This window comes from Schistocerca serialis, chromosome 9 (assembly GCF_023864345.2).
Source record: "Schistocerca serialis cubense isolate TAMUIC-IGC-003099 chromosome 9, iqSchSeri2.2, whole genome shotgun sequence".
Classification (NCBI taxonomy): Eukaryota; Metazoa; Arthropoda; class Insecta; order Orthoptera; family Acrididae; genus Schistocerca; species Schistocerca serialis.
In genome coordinates, this window is record NC_064646.1 from 445,226,290 (window position 1) to 445,241,922 (window position 15,633).

General features: G+C 52.9%; 49 non-coding genes across 49 annotated transcripts; 20 read left to right on the forward strand and 29 right to left on the reverse strand.

Moving 5' to 3' along the window:
- Positions 1 to 241: 241 nt before the first annotated feature.
- On the reverse strand, positions 242 to 313 carry Trnad-guc (transfer RNA aspartic acid (anticodon GUC)). Its single transcript has one exon. It is a non-coding gene; the product is annotated as a tRNA-Asp (tRNA).
- A 107-nt stretch (positions 314 to 420) lies between these two features.
- Trnad-guc (transfer RNA aspartic acid (anticodon GUC)) lies at positions 421 to 492 on the reverse strand. The gene has a single exon. It is a non-coding gene; the product is annotated as a tRNA-Asp (tRNA).
- A 107-nt stretch (positions 493 to 599) lies between these two features.
- Trnai-uau (transfer RNA isoleucine (anticodon UAU)) lies at positions 600 to 691 on the reverse strand. The gene is given in 2 exon segments: positions 600 to 635; positions 654 to 691. It is a non-coding gene; the product is annotated as a tRNA-Ile (tRNA).
- A 378-nt stretch (positions 692 to 1,069) lies between these two features.
- On the forward strand, positions 1,070 to 1,142 carry Trnar-acg (transfer RNA arginine (anticodon ACG)). Its single transcript has one exon. It is a non-coding gene; the product is annotated as a tRNA-Arg (tRNA).
- Positions 1,143 to 1,429: 287 nt separating this feature from the next.
- On the forward strand, positions 1,430 to 1,501 carry Trnam-cau (transfer RNA methionine (anticodon CAU)). The gene has a single exon. It is a non-coding gene; the product is annotated as a tRNA-Met (tRNA).
- A 245-nt stretch (positions 1,502 to 1,746) lies between these two features.
- Positions 1,747 to 1,818, reverse strand: Trnad-guc (transfer RNA aspartic acid (anticodon GUC)). Its single transcript has one exon. It is a non-coding gene; the product is annotated as a tRNA-Asp (tRNA).
- Positions 1,819 to 1,925: 107 nt separating this feature from the next.
- Trnad-guc (transfer RNA aspartic acid (anticodon GUC)) lies at positions 1,926 to 1,997 on the reverse strand. Its single transcript has one exon. It is a non-coding gene; the product is annotated as a tRNA-Asp (tRNA).
- Positions 1,998 to 2,104: 107 nt separating this feature from the next.
- On the reverse strand, positions 2,105 to 2,196 carry Trnai-uau (transfer RNA isoleucine (anticodon UAU)). The gene is given in 2 exon segments: positions 2,105 to 2,140; positions 2,159 to 2,196. It is a non-coding gene; the product is annotated as a tRNA-Ile (tRNA).
- A 378-nt stretch (positions 2,197 to 2,574) lies between these two features.
- On the forward strand, positions 2,575 to 2,647 carry Trnar-acg (transfer RNA arginine (anticodon ACG)). Its single transcript has one exon. It is a non-coding gene; the product is annotated as a tRNA-Arg (tRNA).
- A 287-nt stretch (positions 2,648 to 2,934) lies between these two features.
- Trnam-cau (transfer RNA methionine (anticodon CAU)) lies at positions 2,935 to 3,006 on the forward strand. The gene has a single exon. It is a non-coding gene; the product is annotated as a tRNA-Met (tRNA).
- A 424-nt stretch (positions 3,007 to 3,430) lies between these two features.
- Trnad-guc (transfer RNA aspartic acid (anticodon GUC)) lies at positions 3,431 to 3,502 on the reverse strand. Its single transcript has one exon. It is a non-coding gene; the product is annotated as a tRNA-Asp (tRNA).
- A 107-nt stretch (positions 3,503 to 3,609) lies between these two features.
- Trnai-uau (transfer RNA isoleucine (anticodon UAU)) lies at positions 3,610 to 3,701 on the reverse strand. Its single transcript is given in 2 exon segments — positions 3,610 to 3,645; positions 3,664 to 3,701. It is a non-coding gene; the product is annotated as a tRNA-Ile (tRNA).
- A 378-nt stretch (positions 3,702 to 4,079) lies between these two features.
- On the forward strand, positions 4,080 to 4,152 carry Trnar-acg (transfer RNA arginine (anticodon ACG)). Its single transcript has one exon. It is a non-coding gene; the product is annotated as a tRNA-Arg (tRNA).
- A 287-nt stretch (positions 4,153 to 4,439) lies between these two features.
- Trnam-cau (transfer RNA methionine (anticodon CAU)) lies at positions 4,440 to 4,511 on the forward strand. Its single transcript has one exon. It is a non-coding gene; the product is annotated as a tRNA-Met (tRNA).
- A 245-nt stretch (positions 4,512 to 4,756) lies between these two features.
- Trnad-guc (transfer RNA aspartic acid (anticodon GUC)) lies at positions 4,757 to 4,828 on the reverse strand. Its single transcript has one exon. It is a non-coding gene; the product is annotated as a tRNA-Asp (tRNA).
- Positions 4,829 to 4,935: 107 nt separating this feature from the next.
- Trnad-guc (transfer RNA aspartic acid (anticodon GUC)) lies at positions 4,936 to 5,007 on the reverse strand. Its single transcript has one exon. It is a non-coding gene; the product is annotated as a tRNA-Asp (tRNA).
- Positions 5,008 to 5,114: 107 nt separating this feature from the next.
- On the reverse strand, positions 5,115 to 5,206 carry Trnai-uau (transfer RNA isoleucine (anticodon UAU)). Its single transcript is given in 2 exon segments — positions 5,115 to 5,150; positions 5,169 to 5,206. It is a non-coding gene; the product is annotated as a tRNA-Ile (tRNA).
- A 378-nt stretch (positions 5,207 to 5,584) lies between these two features.
- Positions 5,585 to 5,657, forward strand: Trnar-acg (transfer RNA arginine (anticodon ACG)). The gene has a single exon. It is a non-coding gene; the product is annotated as a tRNA-Arg (tRNA).
- Positions 5,658 to 5,944: 287 nt separating this feature from the next.
- Positions 5,945 to 6,016, forward strand: Trnam-cau (transfer RNA methionine (anticodon CAU)). The gene has a single exon. It is a non-coding gene; the product is annotated as a tRNA-Met (tRNA).
- A 424-nt stretch (positions 6,017 to 6,440) lies between these two features.
- Positions 6,441 to 6,512, reverse strand: Trnad-guc (transfer RNA aspartic acid (anticodon GUC)). The gene has a single exon. It is a non-coding gene; the product is annotated as a tRNA-Asp (tRNA).
- Positions 6,513 to 6,619: 107 nt separating this feature from the next.
- On the reverse strand, positions 6,620 to 6,711 carry Trnai-uau (transfer RNA isoleucine (anticodon UAU)). Its single transcript is given in 2 exon segments — positions 6,620 to 6,655; positions 6,674 to 6,711. It is a non-coding gene; the product is annotated as a tRNA-Ile (tRNA).
- A 378-nt stretch (positions 6,712 to 7,089) lies between these two features.
- Positions 7,090 to 7,162, forward strand: Trnar-acg (transfer RNA arginine (anticodon ACG)). The gene has a single exon. It is a non-coding gene; the product is annotated as a tRNA-Arg (tRNA).
- A 287-nt stretch (positions 7,163 to 7,449) lies between these two features.
- Positions 7,450 to 7,521, forward strand: Trnam-cau (transfer RNA methionine (anticodon CAU)). The gene has a single exon. It is a non-coding gene; the product is annotated as a tRNA-Met (tRNA).
- Positions 7,522 to 7,766: 245 nt separating this feature from the next.
- On the reverse strand, positions 7,767 to 7,838 carry Trnad-guc (transfer RNA aspartic acid (anticodon GUC)). Its single transcript has one exon. It is a non-coding gene; the product is annotated as a tRNA-Asp (tRNA).
- A 107-nt stretch (positions 7,839 to 7,945) lies between these two features.
- Trnad-guc (transfer RNA aspartic acid (anticodon GUC)) lies at positions 7,946 to 8,017 on the reverse strand. The gene has a single exon. It is a non-coding gene; the product is annotated as a tRNA-Asp (tRNA).
- Positions 8,018 to 8,124: 107 nt separating this feature from the next.
- On the reverse strand, positions 8,125 to 8,216 carry Trnai-uau (transfer RNA isoleucine (anticodon UAU)). The gene is given in 2 exon segments: positions 8,125 to 8,160; positions 8,179 to 8,216. It is a non-coding gene; the product is annotated as a tRNA-Ile (tRNA).
- A 378-nt stretch (positions 8,217 to 8,594) lies between these two features.
- Trnar-acg (transfer RNA arginine (anticodon ACG)) lies at positions 8,595 to 8,667 on the forward strand. The gene has a single exon. It is a non-coding gene; the product is annotated as a tRNA-Arg (tRNA).
- A 287-nt stretch (positions 8,668 to 8,954) lies between these two features.
- On the forward strand, positions 8,955 to 9,026 carry Trnam-cau (transfer RNA methionine (anticodon CAU)). The gene has a single exon. It is a non-coding gene; the product is annotated as a tRNA-Met (tRNA).
- A 245-nt stretch (positions 9,027 to 9,271) lies between these two features.
- On the reverse strand, positions 9,272 to 9,343 carry Trnad-guc (transfer RNA aspartic acid (anticodon GUC)). The gene has a single exon. It is a non-coding gene; the product is annotated as a tRNA-Asp (tRNA).
- A 107-nt stretch (positions 9,344 to 9,450) lies between these two features.
- Positions 9,451 to 9,522, reverse strand: Trnad-guc (transfer RNA aspartic acid (anticodon GUC)). The gene has a single exon. It is a non-coding gene; the product is annotated as a tRNA-Asp (tRNA).
- A 107-nt stretch (positions 9,523 to 9,629) lies between these two features.
- Positions 9,630 to 9,721, reverse strand: Trnai-uau (transfer RNA isoleucine (anticodon UAU)). Its single transcript is given in 2 exon segments — positions 9,630 to 9,665; positions 9,684 to 9,721. It is a non-coding gene; the product is annotated as a tRNA-Ile (tRNA).
- A 378-nt stretch (positions 9,722 to 10,099) lies between these two features.
- On the forward strand, positions 10,100 to 10,172 carry Trnar-acg (transfer RNA arginine (anticodon ACG)). The gene has a single exon. It is a non-coding gene; the product is annotated as a tRNA-Arg (tRNA).
- A 287-nt stretch (positions 10,173 to 10,459) lies between these two features.
- Positions 10,460 to 10,531, forward strand: Trnam-cau (transfer RNA methionine (anticodon CAU)). Its single transcript has one exon. It is a non-coding gene; the product is annotated as a tRNA-Met (tRNA).
- A 424-nt stretch (positions 10,532 to 10,955) lies between these two features.
- Trnad-guc (transfer RNA aspartic acid (anticodon GUC)) lies at positions 10,956 to 11,027 on the reverse strand. Its single transcript has one exon. It is a non-coding gene; the product is annotated as a tRNA-Asp (tRNA).
- A 107-nt stretch (positions 11,028 to 11,134) lies between these two features.
- Trnai-uau (transfer RNA isoleucine (anticodon UAU)) lies at positions 11,135 to 11,226 on the reverse strand. The gene is given in 2 exon segments: positions 11,135 to 11,170; positions 11,189 to 11,226. It is a non-coding gene; the product is annotated as a tRNA-Ile (tRNA).
- Positions 11,227 to 11,604: 378 nt separating this feature from the next.
- On the forward strand, positions 11,605 to 11,677 carry Trnar-acg (transfer RNA arginine (anticodon ACG)). The gene has a single exon. It is a non-coding gene; the product is annotated as a tRNA-Arg (tRNA).
- Positions 11,678 to 11,964: 287 nt separating this feature from the next.
- Positions 11,965 to 12,036, forward strand: Trnam-cau (transfer RNA methionine (anticodon CAU)). The gene has a single exon. It is a non-coding gene; the product is annotated as a tRNA-Met (tRNA).
- A 245-nt stretch (positions 12,037 to 12,281) lies between these two features.
- On the reverse strand, positions 12,282 to 12,353 carry Trnad-guc (transfer RNA aspartic acid (anticodon GUC)). The gene has a single exon. It is a non-coding gene; the product is annotated as a tRNA-Asp (tRNA).
- A 107-nt stretch (positions 12,354 to 12,460) lies between these two features.
- Trnad-guc (transfer RNA aspartic acid (anticodon GUC)) lies at positions 12,461 to 12,532 on the reverse strand. The gene has a single exon. It is a non-coding gene; the product is annotated as a tRNA-Asp (tRNA).
- Positions 12,533 to 12,639: 107 nt separating this feature from the next.
- Trnai-uau (transfer RNA isoleucine (anticodon UAU)) lies at positions 12,640 to 12,731 on the reverse strand. Its single transcript is given in 2 exon segments — positions 12,640 to 12,675; positions 12,694 to 12,731. It is a non-coding gene; the product is annotated as a tRNA-Ile (tRNA).
- Positions 12,732 to 13,109: 378 nt separating this feature from the next.
- Positions 13,110 to 13,182, forward strand: Trnar-acg (transfer RNA arginine (anticodon ACG)). The gene has a single exon. It is a non-coding gene; the product is annotated as a tRNA-Arg (tRNA).
- Positions 13,183 to 13,469: 287 nt separating this feature from the next.
- Trnam-cau (transfer RNA methionine (anticodon CAU)) lies at positions 13,470 to 13,541 on the forward strand. Its single transcript has one exon. It is a non-coding gene; the product is annotated as a tRNA-Met (tRNA).
- A 245-nt stretch (positions 13,542 to 13,786) lies between these two features.
- Trnag-gcc (transfer RNA glycine (anticodon GCC)) lies at positions 13,787 to 13,858 on the reverse strand. The gene has a single exon. It is a non-coding gene; the product is annotated as a tRNA-Gly (tRNA).
- Positions 13,859 to 13,965: 107 nt separating this feature from the next.
- On the reverse strand, positions 13,966 to 14,037 carry Trnad-guc (transfer RNA aspartic acid (anticodon GUC)). The gene has a single exon. It is a non-coding gene; the product is annotated as a tRNA-Asp (tRNA).
- Positions 14,038 to 14,144: 107 nt separating this feature from the next.
- On the reverse strand, positions 14,145 to 14,236 carry Trnai-uau (transfer RNA isoleucine (anticodon UAU)). Its single transcript is given in 2 exon segments — positions 14,145 to 14,180; positions 14,199 to 14,236. It is a non-coding gene; the product is annotated as a tRNA-Ile (tRNA).
- Positions 14,237 to 14,613: 377 nt separating this feature from the next.
- Positions 14,614 to 14,686, forward strand: Trnar-acg (transfer RNA arginine (anticodon ACG)). Its single transcript has one exon. It is a non-coding gene; the product is annotated as a tRNA-Arg (tRNA).
- A 287-nt stretch (positions 14,687 to 14,973) lies between these two features.
- Positions 14,974 to 15,045, forward strand: Trnam-cau (transfer RNA methionine (anticodon CAU)). Its single transcript has one exon. It is a non-coding gene; the product is annotated as a tRNA-Met (tRNA).
- Positions 15,046 to 15,290: 245 nt separating this feature from the next.
- On the reverse strand, positions 15,291 to 15,362 carry Trnag-gcc (transfer RNA glycine (anticodon GCC)). The gene has a single exon. It is a non-coding gene; the product is annotated as a tRNA-Gly (tRNA).
- A 107-nt stretch (positions 15,363 to 15,469) lies between these two features.
- On the reverse strand, positions 15,470 to 15,541 carry Trnad-guc (transfer RNA aspartic acid (anticodon GUC)). The gene has a single exon. It is a non-coding gene; the product is annotated as a tRNA-Asp (tRNA).
- Between the last annotated feature and the right edge of the window lie 92 nt (positions 15,542 to 15,633).

Sequence of the window (15,633 nt, forward strand, 5' to 3'; positions counted from 1 at the left end):
TATTTCTTTTGCAGACTGTGTCGAGCTCGATTATTACGCCCACAGCGTCGGCTGGGGTGCCTTGATTCAGCGTTAACAGCAAACCCAGTAATTCTGAAGTGTGAAGAATGCGAGAACCACTTCCTAAGATGTAGCATTTTTTAAGATTTTGCACCAACTACACTCCTTGATCGCAAAGTTAATGCTCTTACGACCCCCATACGCGCAACACTCGAACAGGTTTGTGAGATAAAGATCGCATCTCCCCGGCGGGGAATCGAACCCCGGTCTCCCGCGTGACAGGCGGGGATACTAACCACTATACTACCGAGGATGCGATGTAAACAGGTGCCTGTGTGCGAGAGATATGGTGCAAGTAGCCGCAAACGTCCTACACTAAGTTCGGCGAGTGAAAGAGCAGCAATTAAAAATCGGATGTGCCTCCCCGGCGGGGAATCGAACCCCGGTCTCCCGCGTGACAGGCGGGGATACTAACCACTATACTACCGAGGAAGACGCAGCTAGCGTCTCGAATGCACAATTATGTTACTCAAATAGCTGATACATCTCAAACCTAGCCTCCTGTTGCTGTCAGAGACAGCTGCTAAGAAATAAAAGTATGCCCCAGGTGAGGCTCGAACTCACAACCCCGGCATTGCTCACGGCTACTGCCTTATAAGTACCGTGCGCTAACCAATTGCGCCACTGGGGCTACGACACAGTGTTCTCAGTTAGCGGTATTCACTTTGCTGCAAACCAGTGGTGGCCACAGAAACATACGATCGCCACCTGATGCCATACTGCGACTTTGGCACCTGACTACCAATGCTTCGTGCTATTCTTGTTTCATATGCTACGCTTACATGCACATCAACCGGCTCTGGTCGTCGAGAAAACGCGGGAAAACGCGCGCCTTGCCTTCTGCTACCTGTCGAACAGCGAGAGCAGATGCGTGGCAAGCTCTAAGCTCTGCAGGCGCACTGCGGCCACGCAGCTGGACGAGAGGTACCTTCCTTGGGAGCTTGCTCAGCCATGGAGAACACGTTTCTTCGCCAATTGCACTTGCCTCGTAGAAAGAAATGCTGCCACTGGCCCTGTGGCGCAACGGATAACGCGTCTGACTACGGATCAGAAGATTCCAGGTTCGAATCCTGGCAGGGTCGGCATTTTGTTGGTTGCCGACGCGTAGCTGGGCAGTGGATTTCGTATGTCGACGCATCGTGGAGTGCTTTGTTACTCCTGTGCATCTCGCAGCTGCATGTCGAGTCAATCGTGGTAAATATCGCAGCCTGCAAGCGTCAGCGTAGCGTCAGTCGAGCAAAGTCGAGACAAGTCAAGCTGAGAGCTGTGGGAGATGATACGCAATTAAGTACAGGCGTGTGAAAGCGACGCAGACAACGCTTTCCAAGTGTCCCACGTCACGTGGCGAAGAGCCAGCGCAACCCCAGCCAGCAGAGTGGCGCAGTGGAAGCGTGCTGGGCCCATAACCCAGAGGTCCGTGGATCGAAACCACGCTCTGCTAAAATTATTTCTTTTGCAGACTGTGTCGAGCTCGATTATTACGCCCACAGCGTCGGCTGGGGTGCCTTGATTCAGCGTTAACAGCAAACCCAGTAATTCTGAAGTGTGAAGAATGCGAGAACCACTTCCTAAGATGTAGCATTTTTTAAGATTTTGCACCAACTACACTCCTTGATCGCAAAGTTAATGCTCTTACGACCCCCATACGCGCAACACTCGAACAGGTTTGTGAGATAAAGATCGCATCTCCCCGGCGGGGAATCGAACCCCGGTCTCCCGCGTGACAGGCGGGGATACTAACCACTATACTACCGAGGATGCGATGTAAACAGGTGCCTGTGTGCGAGAGATATGGTGCAAGTAGCCGCAAACGTCCTACACTAAGTTCGGCGAGTGAAAGAGCAGCAATTAAAAATCGGATGTGCCTCCCCGGCGGGGAATCGAACCCCGGTCTCCCGCGTGACAGGCGGGGATACTAACCACTATACTACCGAGGAAGACGCAGCTAGCGTCTCGAATGCACAATTATGTTACTCAAATAGCTGATACATCTCAAACCTAGCCTCCTGTTGCTGTCAGAGACAGCTGCTAAGAAATAAAAGTATGCCCCAGGTGAGGCTCGAACTCACAACCCCGGCATTGCTCACGGCTACTGCCTTATAAGTACCGTGCGCTAACCAATTGCGCCACTGGGGCTACGACACAGTGTTCTCAGTTAGCGGTATTCACTTTGCTGCAAACCAGTGGTGGCCACAGAAACATACGATCGCCACCTGATGCCATACTGCGACTTTGGCACCTGACTACCAATGCTTCGTGCTATTCTTGTTTCATATGCTACGCTTACATGCACATCAACCGGCTCTGGTCGTCGAGAAAACGCGGGAAAACGCGCGCCTTGCCTTCTGCTACCTGTCGAACAGCGAGAGCAGATGCGTGGCAAGCTCTAAGCTCTGCAGGCGCACTGCGGCCACGCAGCTGGACGAGAGGTACCTTCCTTGGGAGCTTGCTCAGCCATGGAGAACACGTTTCTTCGCCAATTGCACTTGCCTCGTAGAAAGAAATGCTGCCACTGGCCCTGTGGCGCAACGGATAACGCGTCTGACTACGGATCAGAAGATTCCAGGTTCGAATCCTGGCAGGGTCGGCATTTTGTTGGTTGCCGACGCGTAGCTGGGCAGTGGATTTCGTATGTCGACGCATCGTGGAGAGCTTTGTTACTCCTGTGCATCTCGCAGCTGCATGTCGAGTCAATCGTGGTAAATATCGCAGCCTGCAAGCGTCAGCGTAGCGTCAGTCGAGCAAAGTCGAGACAAGTCAAGCTGAGAGCTGTGGGAGATGATACGCAATTAAGTACAGGCGTGTGAAAGCGACGCAGACAACGCTTTCCAAGTGTCCCACGTCACGTGGCGAAGAGCCAGCGCAACCCCAGCCAGCAGAGTGGCGCAGTGGATGCGTGCTGGGCCCATAACCCAGAGGTCCGTGGATCGAAACCACGCTCTGCTAAAATTATTTCTTTTGCAGACTGTGTCGAGCTCGATTATTACGCCCACAGCGTCGGCTGGGGTGCCTTGATTCAGCGTTAACAGCAAACCCAGTAATTCTGAAGTGTGAAGAATGCGAGAACCACTTCCTAAGATGTAGCATTTTTTAAGATTTTGCACCAACTACACTCCTTGATCGCAAAGTTAATGCTCTTACGACCCCCATACGCGCAACACTCGAACAGGTTTGTGAGATAAAAATCGCATCTCCCCGGCGGGGAATCGAACCCCGGTCTCCCGCGTGACCGGCGGCGATACTAACCACTATACTACCGAGGATGCGATGTAAACAGGTGCCTGTGTGCGAGAGATATGGTGCAAGTAGCCGCAAACGTCCTACACTAAGTTCGGAGAGTGAAAAAGCAGCAATTAAAAATCGGATGTGCCTCCCCGGCGGGGAATCGAACCCCGGTCTCCCGCGTGACAGGCGGGGATACTAACCACTATACTACCGAGGAATACGCAGCTAGCGTCTCGAATGCACAATTATGTTACTCAAATAGCTGATACATCTCAAACCTAGCCTCCTGTTGCTGTCAGAGACAGCTGCTAAGAAATAAAAGTATGCCCCAGGTGAGGCTCGAACTCACAACCCCGGCATTGCTCACGGCTACTGCCTTATAAGTACCGTGCGCTAACCAATTGCGCCACTGGGGCTACGACACAGTGTTCTCAGTTAGCGGTATTCACTTTGCTGCAAACCAGTGGTGGCCACAGAAACATACGATCGCCACCTGATGCCATACTGCGACTTTGGCACCTGACTACCAATGCTTCGTGCTATTCTTGTTTCATATGCTACGCTTACATGCACATCAACCGGCTCTGGTCGTCGAGAAAACGCGGGAAAACGCGCGCCTTGCCTTCTGCTACCTGTCGAACAGCGAGAGCAGATGCGTGGCAAGCTCTAAGCTCTGCAGGCGCACTGCGGCCACGCAGCTGGACGAGAGGTACCTTCCTTGGGAGCTTGCTCAGCCATGGAGAACACGTTTCTTCGCCAATTGCACTTGCCTCGTAGAAAGAAATGCTGCCACTGGCCCTGTGGCGCAACGGATAACGCGTCTGACTACGGATCAGAAGATTCCAGGTTCGAATCCTGGCAGGGTCGGCATTTTGTTGGTTGCCGACGCGTAGCTGGGCAGTGGATTTCGTATGTCGACGCATCGTGGAGTGCTTTGTTACTCCTGTGCATCTCGCAGCTGCATGTCGAGTCAATCGTGGTAAATATCGCAGCCTGCAAGCGTCAGCGTAGCGTCAGTCGAGCAAAGTCGAGACAAGTCAAGCTGAGAGCTGTGGGAGATGATACGCAATTAAGTACAGGCGTGTGAAAGCGACGCAGACAACGCTTTCCAAGTGTCCCACGTCACGTGGCGAAGAGCCAGCGCAACCCCAGCCAGCAGAGTGGCGCAGTGGAAGCGTGCTGGGCCCATAACCCAGAGGTCCGTGGATCGAAACCACGCTCTGCTAAAATTATTTCTTTTGCAGACTGTGTCGAGCTCGATTATTACGCCCACAGCGTCGGCTGGGGTGCCTTGATTCAGCGTTAACAGCAAACCCAGTAATTCTGAAGTGTGAAGAATGCGAGAACCACTTCCTAAGATGTAGCATTTTTTAAGATTTTGCACCAACTACACTCCTTGATCGCAAAGTTAATGCTCTTACGACCCCCATACGCGCAACACTCGAACAGGTTTGTGAGATAAAGATCGCATCTCCCCGGCGGGGAATCGAACCCCGGTCTCCCGCGTGACAGGCGGGGATACTAACCACTATACTACCGAGGATGCGATGTAAACAGGTGCCTGTGTGCGAGAGATATGGTGCAAGTAGCCGCAAACGTCCTACACTAAGTTCGGCGAGTGAAAGAGCAGCAATTAAAAATCGGATGTGCCTCCCCGGCGGGGAATCGAACCCCGGTCTCCCGCGTGACAGGCGGGGATACTAACCACTATACTACCGAGGAAGACGCAGCTAGCGTCTCGAATGCACAATTATGTTACTCAAATAGCTGATACATCTCAAACCTAGCCTCCTGTTGCTGTCAGAGACAGCTGCTAAGAAATAAAAGTATGCCCCAGGTGAGGCTCGAACTCACAACCCCGGCATTGCTCACGGCTACTGCCTTATAAGTACCGTGCGCTAACCAATTGCGCCACTGGGGCTACGACACAGTGTTCTCAGTTAGCGGTATTCACTTTGCTGCAAACCAGTGGTGGCCACAGAAACATACGATCGCCACCTGATGCCATACTGCGACTTTGGCACCTGACTACCAATGCTTCGTGCTATTCTTGTTTCATATGCTACGCTTACATGCACATCAACCGGCTCTGGTCGTCGAGAAAACGCGGGAAAACGCGCGCCTTGCCTTCTGCTACCTGTCGAACAGCGAGAGCAGATGCGTGGCAAGCTCTAAGCTCTGCAGGCGCACTGCGGCCACGCAGCTGGACGAGAGGTACCTTCCTTGGGAGCTTGCTCAGCCATGGAGAACACGTTTCTTCGCCAATTGCACTTGCCTCGTAGAAAGAAATGCTGCCACTGGCCCTGTGGCGCAACGGATAACGCGTCTGACTACGGATCAGAAGATTCCAGGTTCGAATCCTGGCAGGGTCGGCATTTTGTTGGTTGCCGACGCGTAGCTGGGCAGTGGATTTCGTATGTCGACGCATCGTGGAGAGCTTTGTTACTCCTGTGCATCTCGCAGCTGCATGTCGAGTCAATCGTGGTAAATATCGCAGCCTGCAAGCGTCAGCGTAGCGTCAGTCGAGCAAAGTCGAGACAAGTCAAGCTGAGAGCTGTGGGAGATGATACGCAATTAAGTACAGGCGTGTGAAAGCGACGCAGACAACGCTTTCCAAGTGTCCCACGTCACGTGGCGAAGAGCCAGCGCAACCCCAGCCAGCAGAGTGGCGCAGTGGATGCGTGCTGGGCCCATAACCCAGAGGTCCGTGGATCGAAACCACGCTCTGCTAAAATTATTTCTTTTGCAGACTGTGTCGAGCTCGATTATTACGCCCACAGCGTCGGCTGGGGTGCCTTGATTCAGCGTTAACAGCAAACCCAGTAATTCTGAAGTGTGAAGAATGCGAGAACCACTTCCTAAGATGTAGCATTTTTTAAGATTTTGCACCAACTACACTCCTTGATCGCAAAGTTAATGCTCTTACGACCCCCATACGCGCAACACTCGAACAGGTTTGTGAGATAAAAATCGCATCTCCCCGGCGGGGAATCGAACCCCGGTCTCCCGCGTGACCGGCGGCGATACTAACCACTATACTACCGAGGATGCGATGTAAACAGGTGCCTGTGTGCGAGAGATATGGTGCAAGTAGCCGCAAACGTCCTACACTAAGTTCGGAGAGTGAAAAAGCAGCAATTAAAAATCGGATGTGCCTCCCCGGCGGGGAATCGAACCCCGGTCTCCCGCGTGACAGGCGGGGATACTAACCACTATACTACCGAGGAATACGCAGCTAGCGTCTCGAATGCACAATTATGTTACTCAAATAGCTGATACATCTCAAACCTAGCCTCCTGTTGCTGTCAGAGACAGCTGCTAAGAAATAAAAGTATGCCCCAGGTGAGGCTCGAACTCACAACCCCGGCATTGCTCACGGCTACTGCCTTATAAGTACCGTGCGCTAACCAATTGCGCCACTGGGGCTACGACACAGTGTTCTCAGTTAGCGGTATTCACTTTGCTGCAAACCAGTGGTGGCCACAGAAACATACGATCGCCACCTGATGCCATACTGCGACTTTGGCACCTGACTACCAATGCTTCGTGCTATTCTTGTTTCATATGCTACGCTTACATGCACATCAACCGGCTCTGGTCGTCGAGAAAACGCGGGAAAACGCGCGCCTTGCCTTCTGCTACCTGTCGAACAGCGAGAGCAGATGCGTGGCAAGCTCTAAGCTCTGCAGGCGCACTGCGGCCACGCAGCTGGACGAGAGGTACCTTCCTTGGGAGCTTGCTCAGCCATGGAGAACACGTTTCTTCGCCAATTGCACTTGCCTCGTAGAAAGAAATGCTGCCACTGGCCCTGTGGCGCAACGGATAACGCGTCTGACTACGGATCAGAAGATTCCAGGTTCGAATCCTGGCAGGGTCGGCATTTTGTTGGTTGCCGACGCGTAGCTGGGCAGTGGATTTCGTATGTCGACGCATCGTGGAGTGCTTTGTTACTCCTGTGCATCTCGCAGCTGCATGTCGAGTCAATCGTGGTAAATATCGCAGCCTGCAAGCGTCAGCGTAGCGTCAGTCGAGCAAAGTCGAGACAAGTCAAGCTGAGAGCTGTGGGAGATGATACGCAATTAAGTACAGGCGTGTGAAAGCGACGCAGACAACGCTTTCCAAGTGTCCCACGTCACGTGGCGAAGAGCCAGCGCAACCCCAGCCAGCAGAGTGGCGCAGTGGAAGCGTGCTGGGCACATAACCCAGAGGTCCGTGGATCGAAACCACGCTCTGCTAAAATTATTTCTTTTGCAGACTGTGTCGAGCTCGATTATTACGCCCACAGCGTCGGCTGGGGTGCCTTGATTCAGCGTTAACAGCAAACCCAGTAATTCTGAAGTGTGAAGAATGCGAGAACCACTTCCTAAGATGTAGCATTTTTTAAGATTTTGCACCAACTACACTCCTTGATCGCAAAGTTAATGCTCTTACGACCCCCATACGCGCAACACTCGAACAGGTTTGTGAGATAAAGATCGCATCTCCCCGGCGGGGAATCGAACCCCGGTCTCCCGCGTGACAGGCGGGGATACTAACCACTATACTACCGAGGATGCGATGTAAACAGGTGCCTGTGTGCGAGAGATATGGTGCAAGTAGCCGCAAACGTCCTACACTAAGTTCGGCGAGTGAAAGAGCAGCAATTAAAAATCGGATGTGCCTCCCCGGCGGGGAATCGAACCCCGGTCTCCCGCGTGACAGGCGGGGATACTAACCACTATACTACCGAGGAAGACGCAGCTAGCGTCTCGAATGCACAATTATGTTACTCAAATAGCTGATACATCTCAAACCTAGCCTCCTGTTGCTGTCAGAGACAGCTGCTAAGAAATAAAAGTATGCCCCAGGTGAGGCTCGAACTCACAACCCCGGCATTGCTCACGGCTACTGCCTTATAAGTACCGTGCGCTAACCAATTGCGCCACTGGGGCTACGACACAGTGTTCTCAGTTAGCGGTATTCACTTTGCTGCAAACCAGTGGTGGCCACAGAAACATACGATCGCCACCTGATGCCATACTGCGACTTTGGCACCTGACTACCAATGCTTCGTGCTATTCTTGTTTCATATGCTACGCTTACATGCACATCAACCGGCTCTGGTCGTCGAGAAAACGCGGGAAAACGCGCGCCTTGCCTTCTGCTACCTGTCGAACAGCGAGAGCAGATGCGTGGCAAGCTCTAAGCTCTGCAGGCGCACTGCGGCCACGCAGCTGGACGAGAGGTACCTTCCTTGGGAGCTTGCTCAGCCATGGAGAACACGTTTCTTCGCCAATTGCACTTGCCTCGTAGAAAGAAATGCTGCCACTGGCCCTGTGGCGCAACGGATAACGCGTCTGACTACGGATCAGAAGATTCCAGGTTCGAATCCTGGCAGGGTCGGCATTTTGTTGGTTGCCGACGCGTAGCTGGGCAGTGGATTTCGTATGTCGACGCATCGTGGAGTGCTTTGTTACTCCTGTGCATCTCGCAGCTGCATGTCGAGTCAATCGTGGTAAATATCGCAGCCTGCAAGCGTCAGCGTAGCGTCAGTCGAGCAAAGTCGAGACAAGTCAAGCTGAGAGCTGTGGGAGATGATACGCAATTAAGTACAGGCGTGTGAAAGCGACGCAGACAACGCTTTCCAAGTGTCCCACGTCACGTGGCGAAGAGCCAGCGCAACCCCAGCCAGCAGAGTGGCGCAGTGGAAGCGTGCTGGGCCCATAACCCAGAGGTCCGTGGATCGAAACCACGCTCTGCTAAAATTATTTCTTTTGCAGACTGTGTCGAGCTCGATTATTACGCCCACAGCGTCGGCTGGGGTGCCTTGATTCAGCGTTAACAGCAAACCCAGTAATTCTGAAGTGTGAAGAATGCGAGAACCACTTCCTAAGATGTAGCATTTTTTAAGATTTTGCACCAACTACACTCCTTGATCGCAAAGTTAATGCTCTTACGACCCCCATACGCGCAACACTCGAACAGGTTTGTGAGATAAAGATCGCATCTCCCCGGCGGGGAATCGAACCCCGGTCTCCCGCGTGACAGGCGGGGATACTAACCACTATACTACCGAGGATGCGATGTAAACAGGTGCCTGTGTGCGAGAGATATGGTGCAAGTAGCCGCAAACGTCCTACACTAAGTTCGGCGAGTGAAAGAGCAGCAATTAAAAATCGGATGTGCCTCCCCGGCGGGGAATCGAACCCCGGTCTCCCGCGTGACAGGCGGGGATACTAACCACTATACTACCGAGGAAGACGCAGCTAGCGTCTCGAATGCACAATTATGTTACTCAAATAGCTGATACATCTCAAACCTAGCCTCCTGTTGCTGTCAGAGACAGCTGCTAAGAAATAAAAGTATGCCCCAGGTGAGGCTCGAACTCACAACCCCGGCATTGCTCACGGCTACTGCCTTATAAGTACCGTGCGCTAACCAATTGCGCCACTGGGGCTACGACACAGTGTTCTCAGTTAGCGGTATTCACTTTGCTGCAAACCAGTGGTGGCCACAGAAACATACGATCGCCACCTGATGCCATACTGCGACTTTGGCACCTGACTACCAATGCTTCGTGCTATTCTTGTTTCATATGCTACGCTTACATGCACATCAACCGGCTCTGGTCGTCGAGAAAACGCGGGAAAACGCGCGCCTTGCCTTCTGCTACCTGTCGAACAGCGAGAGCAGATGCGTGGCAAGCTCTAAGCTCTGCAGGCGCACTGCGGCCACGCAGCTGGACGAGAGGTACCTTCCTTGGGAGCTTGCTCAGCCATGGAGAACACGTTTCTTCGCCAATTGCACTTGCCTCGTAGAAAGAAATGCTGCCACTGGCCCTGTGGCGCAACGGATAACGCGTCTGACTACGGATCAGAAGATTCCAGGTTCGAATCCTGGCAGGGTCGGCATTTTGTTGGTTGCCGACGCGTAGCTGGGCAGTGGATTTCGTATGTCGACGCATCGTGGAGTGCTTTGTTACTCCTGTGCATCTCGCAGCTGCATGTCGAGTCAATCGTGGTAAATATCGCAGCCTGCAAGCGTCAGCGTAGCGTCAGTCGAGCAAAGTCGAGACAAGTCAAGCTGAGAGCTGTGGGAGATGATACGCAATTAAGTACAGGCGTGTGAAAGCGACGCAGACAACGCTTTCCAAGTGTCCCACGTCACGTGGCGAAGAGCCAGCGCAACCCCAGCCAGCAGAGTGGCGCAGTGGAAGCGTGCTGGGCCCATAACCCAGAGGTCCGTGGATCGAAACCACGCTCTGCTAAAATTATTTCTTTTGCAGACTGTGTCGAGCTCGATTATTACGCCCACAGCGTCGGCTGGGGTGCCTTGATTCAGCGTTAACAGCAAACCCAGTAATTCTGAAGTGTGAAGAATGCGAGAACCACTTCCTAAGATGTAGCATTTTTTAAGATTTTGCACCAACTACACTCCTTGATCGCAAAGTTAATGCTCTTACGACCCCCATACGCGCAACACTCGAACAGGTTTGTGAGATAAAAATCGCATCTCCCCGGCGGGGAATCGAAGCCCGGTCTCCCGCGTGACCGGCGGCGATACTAACCACTATACTACCGAGGATGCGATGTAAACAGGTGCCTGTGTGCGAGAGATATGGTGCAAGTAGCCGCAAACGTCCTACACTAAGTTCGGAGAGTGAAAAAGCAGCAATTAAAAATCGGATGTGCCTCCCCGGCGGGGAATCGAACCCCGGTCTCCCGCGTGACAGGCGGGGATACTAACCACTATACTACCGAGGAAGACGCAGCTAGCGTCTCGAATGCACAATTATGTTACTCAAATAGCTGATACATCTCAAACCTAGCCTCCTGTTGCTGTCAGAGACAGCTGCTAAGAAATAAAAGTATGCCCCAGGTGAGGCTCGAACTCACAACCCCGGCATTGCTCACGGCTACTGCCTTATAAGTACCGTGCGCTAACCAATTGCGCCACTGGGGCTACGACACAGTGTTCTCAGTTAGCGGTATTCACTTTGCTGCAAACCAGTGGTGGCCACAGAAACATACGATCGCCACCTGATGCCATACTGCGACTTTGGCACCTGACTACCAATGCTTCGTGCTATTCTTGTTTCATATGCTACGCTTACATGCACATCAACCGGCTCTGGTCGTCGAGAAAACGCGGGAAAACGCGCGCCTTGCCTTCTGCTACCTGTCGAACAGCGAGAGCAGATGCGTGGCAAGCTCTAAGCTCTGCAGGCGCACTGCGGCCACGCAGCTGGACGAGAGGTACCTTCCTTGGGAGCTTGCTCAGCCATGGAGAACACGTTTCTTCGCCAATTGCACTTGCCTCGTAGAAAGAAATGCTGCCACTGGCCCTGTGGCGCAACGGATAACGCGTCTGACTACGGATCAGAAGATTCCAGGTTCGAATCCTGGCAGGGTCGGCATTTTGTTGGTTGCCGACGCGTAGCTGGGCAGTGGATTTCGTATGTCGACGCATCGTGGAGTGCTTTGTTACTCCTGTGCATCTCGCAGCTGCATGTCGAGTCAATCGTGGTAAATATCGCAGCCTGCAAGCGTCAGCGTAGCGTCAGTCGAGCAAAGTCGAGACAAGTCAAGCTGAGAGCTGTGGGAGATGATACGCAATTAAGTACAGGCGTGTGAAAGCGACGCAGACAACGCTTTCCAAGTGTCCCACGTCACGTGGCGAAGAGCCAGCGCAACCCCAGCCAGCAGAGTGGCGCAGTGGAAGCGTGCTGGGCCCATAACCCAGAGGTCCGTGGATCGAAACCACGCTCTGCTAAAATTATTTCTTTTGCAGACTGTGTCGAGCTCGATTATTACGCCCACAGCGTCGGCTGGGGTGCCTTGATTCAGCGTTAACAGCAAACCCAGTAATTCTGAAGTGTGAAGAATGCGAGAACCACTTCCTAAGATGTAGCATTTTTTAAGATTTTGCACCAACTACACTCCTTGATCGCAAAGTTAATGCTCTTACGACCCCCATACGCGCAACACTCGAACAGGTTTGTGAGATAAAGATCGCATCTCCCCGGCGGGGAATCGAACCCCGGTCTCCCGCGTGACAGGCGGGGATACTAACCACTATACTACCGAGGATGCGATGTAAACAGGTGCCTGTGTGCGAGAGATATGGTGCAAGTAGCCGCAAACGTCCTACACTAAGTTCGGCGAGTGAAAGAGCAGCAATTAAAAATCGGATGTGCCTCCCCGGCGGGGAATCGAACCCCGGTCTCCCGCGTGACAGGCGGGGATACTAACCACTATACTACCGAGGAAGACGCAGCTAGCGTCTCGAATGCACAATTATGTTACTCAAATAGCTGATACATCTCAAACCTAGCCTCCTGTTGCTGTCAGAGACAGCTGCTAAGAAATAAAAGTATGCCCCAGGTGAGGCTCGAACTCACAACCCCGGCATTGCTCACGGCTACTGCCTTATAAGTACCGTGCGCTAACCAATTGCGCCACTGGGGCTACGACACAGTGTTCTCAGTTAGCGGTATTCACTTTGCTGCAAACCAGTGGTGGCCACAGAAACATACGATCGCCACCTGATGCCATACTGCGACTTTGGCACCTGACTACCAATGCTTCGTGCTATTCTTGTTTCATATGCTACGCTTACATGCACATCAACCGGCTCTGGTCGTCGAGAAAACGCGGGAAAACGCGCGCCTTGCCTTCTGCTACCTGTCGAACAGCGAGAGCAGATGCGTGGCAAGCTCTAAGCTCTGCAGGCGCACTGCGGCCACGCAGCTGGACGAGAGGTACCTTCCTTGGGAGCTTGCTCAGCCATGGAGAACACGTTTCTTCGCCAATTGCACTTGCCTCGTAGAAAGAAATGCTGCCACTGGCCCTGTGGCGCAACGGATAACGCGTCTGACTACGGATCAGAAGATTCCAGGTTCGAATCCTGGCAGGGTCGGCATTTTGTTGGTTGCCGACGCGTAGCTGGGCAGTGGATTTCGTATGTCGACGCATCGTGGAGTGCTTTGTTACTCCTGTGCATCTCGCAGCTGCATGTCGAGTCAATCGTGGTAAATATCGCAGCCTGCAAGCGTCAGCGTAGCGTCAGTCGAGCAAAGTCGAGACAAGTCAAGCTGAGAGCTGTGGGAGATGATACGCAATTAAGTACAGGCGTGTGAAAGCGACGCAGACAACGCTTTCCAAGTGTCCCACGTCACGTGGCGAAGAGCCAGCGCAACCCCAGCCAGCAGAGTGGCGCAGTGGAAGCGTGCTGGGCCCATAACCCAGAGGTCCGTGGATCGAAACCACGCTCTGCTAAAATTATTTCTTTTGCAGACTGTGTCGAGCTCGATTATTACGCCCACAGCGTCGGCTGGGGTGCCTTGATTCAGCGTTAACAGCAAACCCAGTAATTCTGAAGTGTGAAGAATGCGAGAACCACTTCCTAAGATGTAGCATTTTTTAAGATTTTGCACCAACTACACTCCTTGATCGCAAAGTTAATGCTCTTACGACCCCCATACGCGCAACACTCGAACAGGTTTGTGAGATAAAGATCGCATCTCCCCGGCGGGGAATCGAACCCCGGTCTCCCGCGTGGCAGGCGGGGATACTAACCACTATACTACCGAGGATGCGATGTAAACAGGTGCCTGTGTGCGAGAGATATGGTGCAAGTAGCCGCAAACGTCCTACACTAAGTTCGGCGAGTGAAAGAGCAGCAATTAAAAATCGGATGTGCCTCCCCGGCGGGGAATCGAACCCCGGTCTCCCGCGTGACAGGCGGGGATACTAACCACTATACTACCGAGGAATACGCAGCTAGCGTCTCGAATGCACAATTATGTTACTCAAATAGCTGATACATCTCAAACCTAGCCTCCTGTTGCTGTCAGAGACAGCTGCTAAGAAATAAAAGTATGCCCCAGGTGAGGCTCGAACTCACAACCCCGGCAATGCTCACGGCTACTGCCTTATAAGTACCGTGCGCTAACCAATTGCGCCACTGGGGCTACGACACAGTGTTCTCAGTTAGCGGTATTCACTTTGCTGCAAACCAGTGGTGGCCACAGAAACATACGATCGCCACCTGATGCCATACTGCGACTTTGGCACCTGACTACCAATGCTTCGTGCTATTCTTGTTTCATATGCTACGCTTACATGCACATCAACCGGCTCTGGTCGTCGAGAAAACGCGGGAAAACGCGCGCCTTGCCTTCTGCTACCTGTCGAACAGCGAGAGCAGATGCGTGGCAAGCTCTAAGCTCTGCAGGCGCACTGCGGCCACGCAGCTGGACGAGAGGTACCTTCCTTGGGAGCTTGCTCAGCCATGGAGAACACGTTTCTTCGCCAATTGCACTTGCCTCGTAGAAAGAAATGCTGCCCTGGCCCTGTGGCGCAACGGATAACGCGTCTGACTACGGATTAGAAGATTCCAGGTTCGAATCCTGGCAGGGTCGGCATTTTGTTGGTTGCCGACGCGTAGCTGGGCAGTGGATTTCGTATGTCGACGCATCGTGGAGAGCTTTGTTACTCCTGTGCATCTCGCAGCTGCATGTCGAGTCAATCGTGGTAAATATCGCAGCCTGCAAGCGTCAGCGTAGCGTCAGTCGAGCAAAGTCGAGACAAGTCAAGCTGAGAGCTGTGGGAGATGATACGCAATTAAGTACAGGCGTGTGAAAGCGACGCAGACAACGCTTTCCAAGTGTCCCACGTCACGTGGCGAAGAGCCAGCGCAACCCCAGCCAGCAGAGTGGCGCAGTGGAAGCGTGCTGGGCCCATAACCCAGAGGTCCGTGGATCGAAACCACGCTCTGCTAAAATTATTTCTTTTGCAGACTGTGTCGAGCTCGATTATTACGCCCACAGCGTCGGCTGGGGTGCCTTGATTCAGCGTTAACAGCAAACCCAGTAATTCTGAAGTGTGAAGAATGCGAGAACCACTTCCTAAGATGTAGCATTTTTTAAGATTTTGCACCAACTACACTCCTTGATCGCAAAGTTAATGCTCTTACGACCCCCATACGCGCAACACTCGAACAGGTTTGTGAGATAAAGATCGCATCTCCCCGGCGGGGAATCGAACCCCGGTCTCCCGCGTGGCAGGCGGGGATACTAACCACTATACTACCGAGGATGCGATGTAAACAGGTGCCTGTGTGCGAGAGATATGGTGCAAGTAGCCGCAAACGTCCTACACTAAGTTCGGCGAGTGAAAGAGCAGCAATTAAAAATCGGATGTGCCTCCCCGGCGGGGAATCGAACCCCGGTCTCCCGCGTGACAGGCGGGGATACTAACCACTATACTACCGAGGAAGACGCAGCTAGCGTCTCGAATGCACAATTATGTTACTCAAATAGCTGATACATCTCAAACCTAGCCTCCTGTTGCTGTCAGAGACAGCTGC